At 38.8% G+C, this 12366-nt stretch overlaps 1 long non-coding RNA gene across 2 annotated transcripts in view; it reads left to right on the forward strand.

Moving 5' to 3' along the window:
* The window catches only part of LOC308411478, a 37367-nt gene extending 25396 nt beyond the window's left edge, over positions 1–11971 (forward strand). Inside the window, exons 3-7 of one of the 2 annotated variants that reach the window (XR_013974381.1) lie at positions 9216–9364; positions 10274–10442; positions 10779–10992; positions 11121–11229; positions 11349–11970. This is a non-coding gene — a long non-coding RNA (uncharacterized lncRNA). Of the gene's footprint in view, positions 1–9215; positions 9365–10273; positions 10443–10778; positions 11230–11348 lie in introns of both variants that reach the window. The other variant, XR_013974380.1, reaches the window with a different exon arrangement.
* The last annotated feature ends 395 nt before the right edge of the window (positions 11972–12366 follow it).

Below are 12366 nucleotides of genomic sequence, written 5' to 3' on the forward strand. Positions count from 1 at the left end.
ACACAAGGAGTCTAATAACCAAATGAACTTAGATAACCTAATGAACAAAATAAACTCAAACTTAAAACGCTGGGTCAAAAGACCCAGGATCATGACACCATCGTTCTTTCCTTTGTGACAATGCATGTGATTCTTCCTTCCATCCTTCTTTCCTTGGTGACAATGCTTGTGATCCTTCCTTCCTTCCTTCCTTCCTTCCTTCCTTCCTTCCTTCCTTCCTTCCTTCTTTCCTTTGTGACAATGCATGTGATCCTTCCTTCCATCCTTCTTTCCTTTGTGACAAAGCTTGTGATCTTTCCTCCCATCCTTCTTTCCTTTGTGACAAAGCTTGTGATCCTTCCTTCCATCCTTCTTTCCTTTGTGACAAAGCTTGTGATCTTTCCTTCCATCCTTCTTTCCTTAGTTTAGTTTCAGTTTTCAGATTTATTTGTCATATGCAAGTTAGCACAGGGTCAACATTGCAATTAAATGTGTTTGACGAGCAGCAGTCACTCAGCAGCATGCACAGTAGGAGAAAATATATTAAAATAAAATAAAACAATAAAGAAAATAGAAAAATAGTAAGGAGCAAAATATTAGAGAGACATGGTAAAAGAGAAAAGATGACTGAATATATATGTATCTATAAATATAAATATATGTACATTAGTGATTAAATAAGAAAATCTTGAAAAGAAATATGACGGGAGGGCAGATGGGATATTGCACAGGAATGAGCAGCAGAAAATTAAAGTATTGCACTTGTGACAAAGCTTGTGATCTTTCCTTCCTTCCATCCTTCTTTCCTTTGTGACAAAGCTTGTGATCCTTCCTTCCATCCTTCTTTCCTTTGTGACAATGCTTGTGATCCTTCCTTCCATCCTTCTTTCCTTTGTGACAATGCTTGTGATCCTTCCTTCCATCCTTCTTTCCTTTGTGACAATGCATGTGATCCTTCCTTCCATCCTTCTTTCCTTTGTGACAATGCATGTGATCCTTCCTTCCATCCTTCTTTCCTTTGTGACAATGCATGTGATCCTTCCTTCCATCCTTCTTTCCTTTGTGACAATGCTTGTGATCCTTCCTTCCATCCTTCTTTCCTTTGTGACAAAGCTTGTGATCCTTCCTTCCATCCTTCTTTCCTTTGTGACAAAAATTGTGATCCTTCCTTCCATCCTTCTTTCCTTTGTGACAATGCATGTGATCCATCCTTCCATCCTTCTTTCCTTTGTGACAATGCATGTGATCCTTCCTTCCATCCTTCTTTCCTTTGTGACAAAGCTTGTGATCCTTCCTTCCATCCTTCTTTCCTTTGTGACAATGCATGTCATCCTGCCTTCCATCGTTCTTTCCTTTGTGACAATACATGTGATCCTTCCTTCCATCCTTCTTTCCTTTGTGACAATGCATGTGATTCTTCCTTCCATCCTTCTTTCCTTTGTGACACTGCATGTCATCCTGCCTTCCATCGTTCTTTCCTTTGTGACAATGCATGTGATCCTTCCTTCCATCCTTCTTTCCTTTGTGACAATGCATGTGATCCTTCCTTCCATCCTTCTTTCCTTTGTGACAATGCATGTGATCCTTCCTTCCATCCTTCTTTCCTTTGTGACAATGCATGTGATTCTTCCTTCCATCCTTCTTTCCTTTGTGACATTGCATGTCATCCTGCCTTCCATCGTTCTTTCCTTTGTGACAATGCATGTGATCCTTCCTTCCATCCTTCTTTCCTTTGTGACAATGCATGTGATTCTTCCTTCCATCCTTCTTTCCTTTGTGACATTGCATGTCATCCTGCCTTCCATCGTTCTTTCCTTTGTGACAATGCATGTGATCCTTCCTTCCATCCTTCTTTCCTTTGTGACAATGCTTGTGATCCTTCCTTCCATCCTTCTTTCCTTTGTGACAATGCTTGTGATCCTTCCTTCCTTCCATCCTTCTTTCCTTTGTGACAATGCATGTGATCCTTCCTCCCATCCTTCTTTCCTTTGTGACAAAGCTTGTGATCCTTCCTTCCATCCTTCTTTCCTTTGTGACAAAGCTTGTGATCTTTCCTTCCATCCTTCTTTCCTTAGTTTAGTTTCAGTTTTCAGATTTATTTGTCATATGCAAGTTAGCACAGGGTCAACATTGCAATTAAATGTGTTTGACGAGCAGCAGTCACTCAGCAGCATGCACAGTAGGAGAAAATATATTAAAATAAAATAAAACAATAAAGAAAATAGAAAAATAGTATGGAGCAAAATATTAGAGAGACATGGTAAAAGAGAAAAGATGACTGAATATATATGTATCTATAAATATAAATATATGTACATTAGTGATTAAATAAGAAAATCTTGAAAAGAAATATGACGGGAGGGCAGATGGCATATTGCACAGGAATGAGCAGCAGAAAATTAAAGTATTGCACTTGTGACAAAGCTTGTGATCTTTCCTTCCATCCTTCTTTCCTTTGTGACAATGCTTGTGATCCCTCCTTCCATCCTTCTTTCCTTTGTGACAATGCTTGTGATCCTTCCTTCCATCCTTCTTTCCTTTGTGACAATGCATGTGATCCTTCCTTCCATCCTTCTTTCCTTTGTGACAATGCATGTGATTCTTCCTTCCATCCTTCTTTCCTTTGTGACATTGCATGTCATCCTGCCTTCCATCGTTCTTTCCTTTGTGACAATGCATGTGATCCTTCCTTCCAGCCTTCTTTCCTTTGTGACAATGCATGTGATTCTTCCTTCCATCCTTCTTTCCTTTGTGACAATGCTTGTGATCCTTCCTTCCTTCCATCCTTCTTTCCTTTGTGACAATGCATGTGATCCTTCCATCCATCCCTCTTTCCTTTGTGACAAAGCTTGTGATCTTTCCTCCCATCCTTCTTTCCTTTGTGACAAAGCTTGTGATCCTTCCTTCCATCCTTCTTTCCTTTGTGACAAAGCTTGTGATCTTTCCTTCCATCCTTCTTTCCTTTGTGACAATGCTTGTGATCCTTCCTTCCATCCTTCTTTCCTTTGTGACAATGCATGTGATCCTTCCATCCATCCTTCTTTCCTTTGTGACAAAGCTTGTGATCCTTCCTTCCATCCTTCTTTCCTTTGTGACAAAGCTTGTGATCTTTCCTTCCATCCTTCTTTCCTTAGTTTTGTTTCAGTTTTCAGATTTATTTGTCATATGCAAGTTAGCACAGGGTCAACATTGCAATTAAATGTGTTTGACGAGCAGCAGTCACTCAGCAGCATGCACAGTAGGAGAAAATATATTAAAATAAAATAAAACAATAAAGAAAATAGAAAAATAGTAAGGAGCAAAATATTAGAGAGACATGGTAAAAGAGAAAAGATGACTGAATATATATGTATCTATAAATATAAATATATGTACATTAGTGATTAAATAAGAAAATCTTGAAAAGAAATATGACGGGAGGGCAGATGGGATATTGCACAGGAATGAGCAGCAGAAAATTAAAGTATTGCACTTGTGACAAAGCTTGTGATCTTTCCTTCCTTCCATCCTTCTTTCCTTTGTGACAATGCTTGTGATCCTTCCTTCCATCCTTCTTTCCTTTGTGACAATGCTTGTGATCCTTCCTTCCATCCTTCTTTCCTTTGTGACAATGCATGTGATCCTTCCTTCCATCCTTCTTTCCTTTGTGACAATGCATGTGATCCTTCCTTCCATCCTTCTTTCCTTTGTGACAATGCATGTGATTCTTCCTTCCATCGTTCTTTCCTTTGTGACAATGCATGTGATCCTTCCTTCCATCCTTCTTTCCTTTGTGACAATGCATGTGATTCTTCCTTCCATCCTTCTTTCCTTTGTGACATTGCATGTCATCCTGCCTTCCATCGTTCTTTCCTTTGTGACAATGCATGTGATCCTTCCTTCCATCCTTCTTTCCTTTGTGACAATGCTTGTGATCCTTCCTTCCATCCTTCTTTCCTTTGTGACAATGCTTGTGATCCTTCCTTCCATCCTTCTTTCCTTTGTGACAATGCTTGTGATCCTTCCTTCCATCCTTCTTTCCTTTGTGACAATGCTTGTGATCCTTCCTTCCATCCTTCTTTCCTTTGTGACAATGCATGTGATCCTTCCATCCATCCTTCTTTCCTTTGTGACAAAGCTTGTGATCTTTCCTCCCATCCTTCTTTCCTTTGTGACAAAGCTTGTGATCCTTCCTTCCATCCTTCTTTCCTTTGTGACAAAGCTTGTGATCTTTCCTTCCATCCTTCTTTCCTTAGTTTAGTTTCAGTTTTCAGATTTATTTGTCATATGCAAGTTAGCACAGGGTCAACATTGCAATTAAATGTGTTTGACGAGCAGCAGTCACTCAGCAGCATGCACAGTAGGAGAAAATATATTAAAATAAAATAAAACAATAAAGAAAATAGAAAAATAGTAAGGAGCAAAATATTAGAGAGACATGGTAAAAGAGAAAAGATGACTGAATATATATGTATCTATAAATATAAATATATGTACATTAGTGATTAAATAAGAAAATCTTGAAAAGAAATATGACGGGAGGGCAGATGGGATATTGCACAGGAATGAGCAGCAGAAAATTAAAGTATTGCACTTGTGACAAAGCTTGTGATCTTTCCTTCCATCCTTCTTTCCTTTGTGACAATGCTTGTGATCCTTCCTTCCATCCTTCTTTCCTTTGTGACAATGCTTGTGATCCTTCCTTCCATCCTTCTTTCCTTTGTGACAATGCATGTGATCCTTCCTTCCATCCTTCTTTCCTTTGTGACAATGCATGTGATCCTTCCTTCCATCCTTCTTTCCTTTGTGACAATGCATGTGATTCTTCCTTCCATCCTTCTTTCCTTTGTGACAAAGCTTGTGATCCTTCCTTCCATCCTTCTTTCCTTTGTGACAATGCTTGTGATCCTTCCTTCCATCCTTCTTTCCTTTGTGACAATGCTTGTGATCCTTCCTTCCATCCTTCTTTCCTTTGTGACAATGCATGTCATCCTTCCTTCCATCCTTCTTTCCTTTGTGACAATGCATGTGATTCTTCCTTCCATCCTTCTTTCCTTTGTGACATTGCATGTCATCCTGCCTTCCATCGTTCTTTCCTTTGTGACAATGCATGTGATCCTTCCTTCCATCCTTCTTTCCTTTGTGACAATGCATGTGATTCTTCCTTCCATCCTTCTTTCCTTTGTGACATTGCATGTCATCCTGCCTTCCATCGTTCTTTCCTTTGTGACAATGCATGTGATCCTTCCTTCCATCCTTCTTTCCTTTGTGACAATGCATGTGATTCTTCCTTCCATCCTTCTTTCCTTTGTGACAATGCTTGTGATCCTTCCTTCCTTCCATCCTTCTTTCCTTTGTGACAATGCATGTGATCCTTCCATCCATCCCTCTTTCCTTTGTGACAAAGCTTGTGATCTTTCCTCCCATCCTTCTTTCCTTTGTGACAAAGCTTGTGATCCTTCCTTCCATCCTTCTTTCCTTTGTGACAATGCTTGTGATCCTTCCTTCCATCCTTCTTTCCTTTGTGACAATGCATGTGATCCTTCCATCCATCCTTCTTTCCTTTGTGACAAAGCTTGTGATCTTTCCTCCCATCCTTCTTTCCTTTGTGACAAAGCTTGTGATCCTTCCTTCCATCCTTCTTTCCTTTGTGACAAAGCTTGTGATCTTTCCTTCCATCCTTCTTTCCTTAGTTTAGTTTCAGTTTTCAGATTTATTTGTCATATGCAAGTTAGCACAGGGTCAACATTGCAATTAAATGTGTTTGACGAGCAGCAGTCACTCAGCAGCATGCACAGTAGGAGAAAATATATTAAAATAAAATAAAACAATAAAGAAAATAGAAAAATAGTAAGGAGCAAAATATTAGAGAGACATGGTAAAAGAGAAAAGATGACTGAATATATATGTATCTATAAATATAAATATATGTACATTAGTGATTAAATAAGAAAATCTTGAAAAGAAATATGACGGGAGGGCAGATGGGATATTGCACAGGAATGAGCAGCAGAAAATTAAAGTATTGCACTTGTGACAAAGCTTGTGATCTTTCCTTCCATCCTTCTTTCCTTTGTGACAATGCTTGTGATCCTTCCTTCCATCCTTCTTTCCTTTGTGACAATGCTTGTGATCCTTCCTTCCATCCTTCTTTCCTTTGTGACAATGCATGTGATCCTTCCTTCCATCCTTCTTTCCTTTGTGACAATGCATGTGATCCTTCCTTCCATCCTTCTTTCCTTTGTGACAATGCATGTGATTCTTCCTTCCATCCTTCTTTCCTTTGTGACAATGCTTGTGATCCTTCCTTCCATCCTTCTTTCCTTTGTGACAATGCTTGTGATCCTTCCTTCCATCCTTCTTTCCTTTGTGACAATGCATGTGATCCTTCCTTCCATCCTTCTTTCCTTTGTGACAATGCATGTGATTCTTCCTTCCATCCTTCTTTCCTTTGTGACATTGCATGTCATCCTGCCTTCCATCGTTCTTTCCTTTGTGACAATGCATGTGATCCTTCCTTCCATCCTTCTTTCCTTTGTGACAATGCATGTGATTCTTCCTTCCATCCTTCTTTCCTTTGTGACATTGCATGTCATCCTGCCTTCCATCGTTCTTTCCTTTGTGACAATGCATGTGATTCTTCCTTCCATCCTTCTTTCCTTTGTGACAATGCTTGTGATCCTTCCTTCCTTCCATCCTTCTTTCCTTTGTGACAATGCATGTGATCCTTCCATCCATCCCTCTTTCCTTTGTGACAAAGCTTGTGATCTTTCCTCCCATCCTTCTTTCCTTTGTGACAAAGCTTGTGATCCTTCCTTCCATCCTTCTTTCCTTTGTGACAAAGCTTGTGATCTTTCCTTCCATCCTTCTTTCCTTAGTTTAGTTTCAGTTTTCAGATTTATTTGTCATATGCAAGTTAGCACAGGGTCAACATTGCAATTAAATGTGTTTGACGAGCAGCAGTCACTCAGCAGCATGCACAGTAGGAGAAAATATATTAAAATAAAATAAAACAATAAAGAAAATAGAAAAATAGTAAGGAGCAAAATATTAGAGAGACATGGTAAAAGAGAAAAGATGACTGAATATATATGTATCTATAAATATAAATATATGTACATTAGTGATTAAATAAGAAAATCTTGAAAAGAAATATGACGGGAGGGCAGATGGGATATTGCACAGGAATGAGCAGCAGAAAATTAAAGTATTGCACTTGTGACAAAGCTTGTGATCTTTCCTTCCTTCCATCCTTCTTTCCTTTGTGACAAAGCTTGTGATCCTTCCTTCCATCCTTCTTTCCTATGTGACAATGCTTGTGATCCTTCCTTCCATCCTTCTTTCCTTTGTGACAATGCTTGTGATCCTTCCTTCCATCCTTCTTTCCTTTGTGACAATGCATGTGATCCTTCCTTCCATCCTTCTTTCCTTTGTGACAATGCATGTGATCCTTCCTTCCATCCTTCTTTCCTTTGTGACAATGCTTGTGATCCTTCCTTCCATCCTTCTTTCCTTTGTGACAAAGCTTGTGATCCTTCCTTCCATCCTTCTTTCCTTTGTGACAAAGCTTGTGATCCTTCCTTCCATCCTTCTTTCCTTTGTGACAAAACTTGTGATCCATCCTTCCATCCTTCTTTCCTTTGTGACAATGCATGTGATCCTTCCTTCCATCCTTCTTTCCTTTGTGACAAAGCTTGTGATCCTTCCTTCCATCCTTCTTTCCTTTGTGACAAAGCTTGTGATCCATCCTTCCATCCTTCTTTCCTTTGTGACAATGCATGTGATCCTTCCTTCCATCCTTCTTTCCTTTGTGACAATGCTTGTGATCCTTCCTTCCATCCTTCTTTCCTTTGTGACAATGCATGTGATCCTTCCTTCCATCCTTCTTTCCTTTGTGACAATGCATGTGATTCTTCCTTCCATCCTTCTTTCCTTTGTGACACTGCATGTCATCCTGCCTTCCATCGTTCTTTCCTTTGTGACAATGCATGTGATCCTTCCTTCCATCCTTCTTTCCTTTGTGACAATGCTTGTGATCCTTCCTTCCATCCTTCTTTCCTTTGTGACAATGCTTGTGATCCTTCCTTCCATCCTTCTTTCCTTTGTGACAATGCATGTGATTCTTCCTTCCATCCTTCTTTCCTTTGTGACATTGCATGTCATCCTGCCTTCCATCGTTCTTTCCTTTGTGACAATGCATGTGATCCTTCCTTCCATCCTTCTTTCCTTTGTGACAATGCATGTGATCCTTCCTTCCATCCTTCTTTCCTTTGTGACAATGCTTGTGATCCTTCCTTCCTTCCATCCTTCTTTCCTTTGTGACAATGCATGTGATCCTTCCTCCCATCCTTCTTTCCTTTGTGACAAAGCTTGTGATCCTTCCTTCCATCCTTCTTTCCTTTGTGACAAAGCTTGTGATCTTTCCTTCCATCCTTCTTTCCTTAGTTTAGTTTCAGTTTTCAGATTTATTTTTCATATGCAAGTTAGCACAGGGTCAACATTGCAATTAAATGTGTTTGACGAGCAGCAGTCACTCAGCAGCATGCACAGTAGGAGAAAATATATTAAAATAAAATAAAACAATAAAGAAAATAGAAAAATAGTAAGGAGCAAAATATTAGAGAGACATGGTAAAAGAGAAAAGATGACTGAATATATATGTATCTATAAATATAAATATATGTACATTAGTGATTAAATAAGAAAATCTTGAAAAGAAATATGACGGGAGGGCAGATGGGATATTGCACAGGAATGAGCAGCAGAAAATTAAAGTATTGCACTTGTGACAAAGCTTGTGATCTTTCCTTCCTTCCATCCTTCTTTCCTTTGTGACAAAGCTTGTGATCCTTCCTTCCATCCTTCTTTCCTTTGTGACAATGCATGTCATCCTTCCTTCCATCCTTCTTTCCTTTGTGACAATGCATGTGATCCTTCCTTCCATCCTTCTTTCCTTTGTGACAAAGCTTGTGATCCTTCCTTCGATCCTTCTTTCCTTTGTGACAATGCATGTCATCCTTCCTTCCATCCTTCTTTCCTTTGTGACAATGCATGTGATCCTTCCTTCCATCCTTCTTTCCTTTGTGACAATGCATGTGATCCTTCCTTCCATCCTTCTTTCCTTTGTGACAAAGTTTGTGATCCTTCCTTCCATCCTTCTTTCCTTTGTGACAATGCTTGTGATCCTTCCTTCCATCCTTCTTTCCTTGGTGACAATGCATGTGATCCTTCCTTCCATCCTTCTTTCCTTTGTTTAGTTTTAGTGAGAAGGGTCTGGCTGCAGCCACTGTGGAGCTCCACAGTAGCCGGAAGCACGTGACCTCCACAGTAGCCGGAAGCACGTGACCTCCACAGTAGCCGTAAACACGCATGGATACCGTGGAAGTCTTGCAAGTTGATCGCAAAGGTTAGTTAAGTCTTTCTTATATAAATTTGCCGTTAGTGATTTCATAATTCTAGGAATCGTCTAGTTTTCTTACAATGATCATGTTGCCACTTTTTTTGCGTTACAACAACATTCCTCCTTATTTTAATGTTTTTTCATCGTGCTCCATGGCAGAGAAACACACAGATATGCTTTTTCCTGGCCCTGGTTTTAGTAAGAGAGCTGGATTAACGGCTTCTGTGGGCGAGAAGAAGCAAAAACCACATTTTGCATTAGAGTATGATTTATTGTTGGCGTCAGAGATGCAAAATAACGAATACTTCAATACTGTACTTAAGTAGAATTTTCTGGTATCTTTACTTTACTGCTGTACTTTTTTGTGCCTACTGTATACTTCTTTATACTTCTACTTCTCACATTTTAGCACGCGTATCTGTACTTTGTAATCCGTACATTTGTAAATCAGCACGCGTGCTTTGGACGCAAGATTACTTCAAAATTTTGTACATAAATTATATTTTAGACCCTGTACTTCTTACTTCGACTTGACTAAAAAGTCGAGCCAGTGCTTTCTAAACAGAGGTATCTAAACTGTAGTAAGGAACGTGTGTACTTGTGACACCTTTGGTTAGCGTCAACACTGCAAATTTCATCACAAACAGATTTATATATTTATCAATACTTCTATTCGTCATTCTTTTCTGTACAGCTTTTTTATTGCCCAGATTTTAGTTAGCCTCTGTTCAATTGACTGTTATATGTCAATAGAAACATATCTCACAGATTAAAGTGTCTTTTAAAATATTTGGGTTTTTTTTTTCAAGAATTTTCTTCCCAAATCTATTACATGCCAAGTGTAAATTGTTATTTCTGCTAAAACCTTAACTTAAATGTGTATATGGTGTTTATCTGTTTCTCTCTGTGTTTTAGATGCACACATCAATCTGGAATTCAGGCTTAAAGCCAGAATTGCAGGAATGCAACACGTGTTGCAGAGGACTCTTTCACTGCCCTCTGTGCCCCACTTTCAGCCCTACTGTCAGGGCAAAGATTGAGGAGCATCTAAGTGTGCATATAAAAAATGCTTTGCCTTTAAAAGGTATGTTTGTATTAAATATACTTTATAGTTATAAATATGCACTTTTTTAAGCACTTCTGCAGTATCTTTGTTGACTTAAAAGTTGCTGTTGATATTGTACAGTTCAGTGCATTCATCTGCAACAAAAATAGTGTTTTTATAAAATATATTTTTATTTACTTTTCACCACTTTTCTTGACATAACTTTTGTGATCCATACCATTTTGCTTTCATTATTGAGGTTGGCTTGGATGTTTTTGTTAACATGTACAATCTGATTGTTAGACAAATTGATTGCATTCTATACAACTACATTTAAATTACATCTGTTTGTTTGTTTGTTTTTTTCTCTTACAGATAAAATGATATGCCGGTGCAGGCAGCCTTGTAGGACAACAGGACACTTTCACTGCCCTGTCTGTAAGATTACAATCATACGGCGTGGGGATATGGCAAGGCATTTATTGTCTTGTCAGCATTCTTCAATGCCAAGTCAGCCACCATTATCAGGACTGCTCCCCGCTGAACTCTTCGAGGAGACCCGTCTCCCCCCCCCAAGGTTTTGTCTTCGGTATCTGAACCATTTTCTGAGTCTTTGTTAGAACATTCATAAGCTCTACCCTCTGTGTTCAATAAAACTGCAGCTGATGGAAAGTCCATGAAAATGACATGCCCTCACTGTGGCCTTACTCTTCGTAGCTCTGGCAAGCTATTTGCACACTGGAGAGAGGAAGCCAAAGCTGTGCTTGAAGGACAACACGTGCCCATTTTCAGACTGAAAAAGCGCAAGTTCCAGGAAGTCAGTCAGGTCAGTATTCACTTTAAACAGTAGTGTAATTACATGGTTAGTGACATTTGAATAACTGTTAAAAAACTGTTCTGCAACAGAGAAATAACTATGTTTTCATCCCCATTTGCCTGACACAGGAGCCAGCAGTTGTTGAAGATCTGCGTCCTGCTGTGCAGTGGGCTGTCCAAAATAAGGCACATGTAACAATGCCCAAATATCTGTCCTTAAATCAAGGGGACCAGCAGAGGGTCTTAAGAGACATGTCAGAGGAAGAAGACACTGGAGCAAGGGACTTGTTCCTCTTTGTTTTTCAGTTTGCAAAGGACATGGAGCTCTTTTTGAAAGCATGTGCTGATGATCAGGGGCTAAGGGTCAGTGCTATGTTTGACATGTAATGGACAAATGAAGGCACTGGCTGTGTTTGTTTAATATGTTGTTGTTGTTGTTGTTGTTTTGTTTTTGCATAGTACAAAATTCCAATTAAACTTATTTCAAAATGTTGTTCACTTGATTCTGTGTCCATACTTATAATAAATGATTACAGTGAAACAGCATTAAATGTAAATGTAACAGCATTTTTTTAAACTTGTAATTTCAAAATAAAAAGCTTATTGTTGATATTAACAGTAAAGAATTGTAATCAATAATATTTTTATACATTTTAAACATTAACACTCTGGGCTCTATCCTGGCTATCTGTGGACACTTCACTTATTCTTTTTTTTGACTACTGCACTGCAGTGGACCAAAACAATGACACGGGTTTGATCTTAAGGATCTAATAGTTATGTGTGTTGTGCATGACATTGCCACACAAATATGTATTTGCAAGATAGAGTAGAATAAATTATGACGCATGAAATATTACATAGGCTGCAGTGAATTTCTGTTGATACAGCCAATTGAGCTTTGAGTTTCCCAGTCAAACTTAGCTTTGAAGCACCTGCTAAAAACACTTTTACTCTTTTACATTTCATAACAAGACACCATAGCCAAAATATTAACAAAATATATATTATTAAAAAATTCAAAGCTGCACATACAGCAACAAACACCGTTAGTAAATGTGTCCTGGAGTTTATGCAGGTGCAGAAAGTGCTGCTGCTGTAAGTCAGCCTAACAGCTTACAGATCACTTATTTTTCTGGAAAGATGG

The sequence above is a fragment of the Rhamphochromis sp. 'chilingali' genome, assembly GCF_963969265.1.
Source record: "Rhamphochromis sp. 'chilingali' genome assembly, chromosome: 15".
In the NCBI taxonomy this organism is placed as follows: Eukaryota; Metazoa; Chordata; class Actinopteri; order Cichliformes; family Cichlidae; genus Rhamphochromis; species Rhamphochromis sp. 'chilingali'.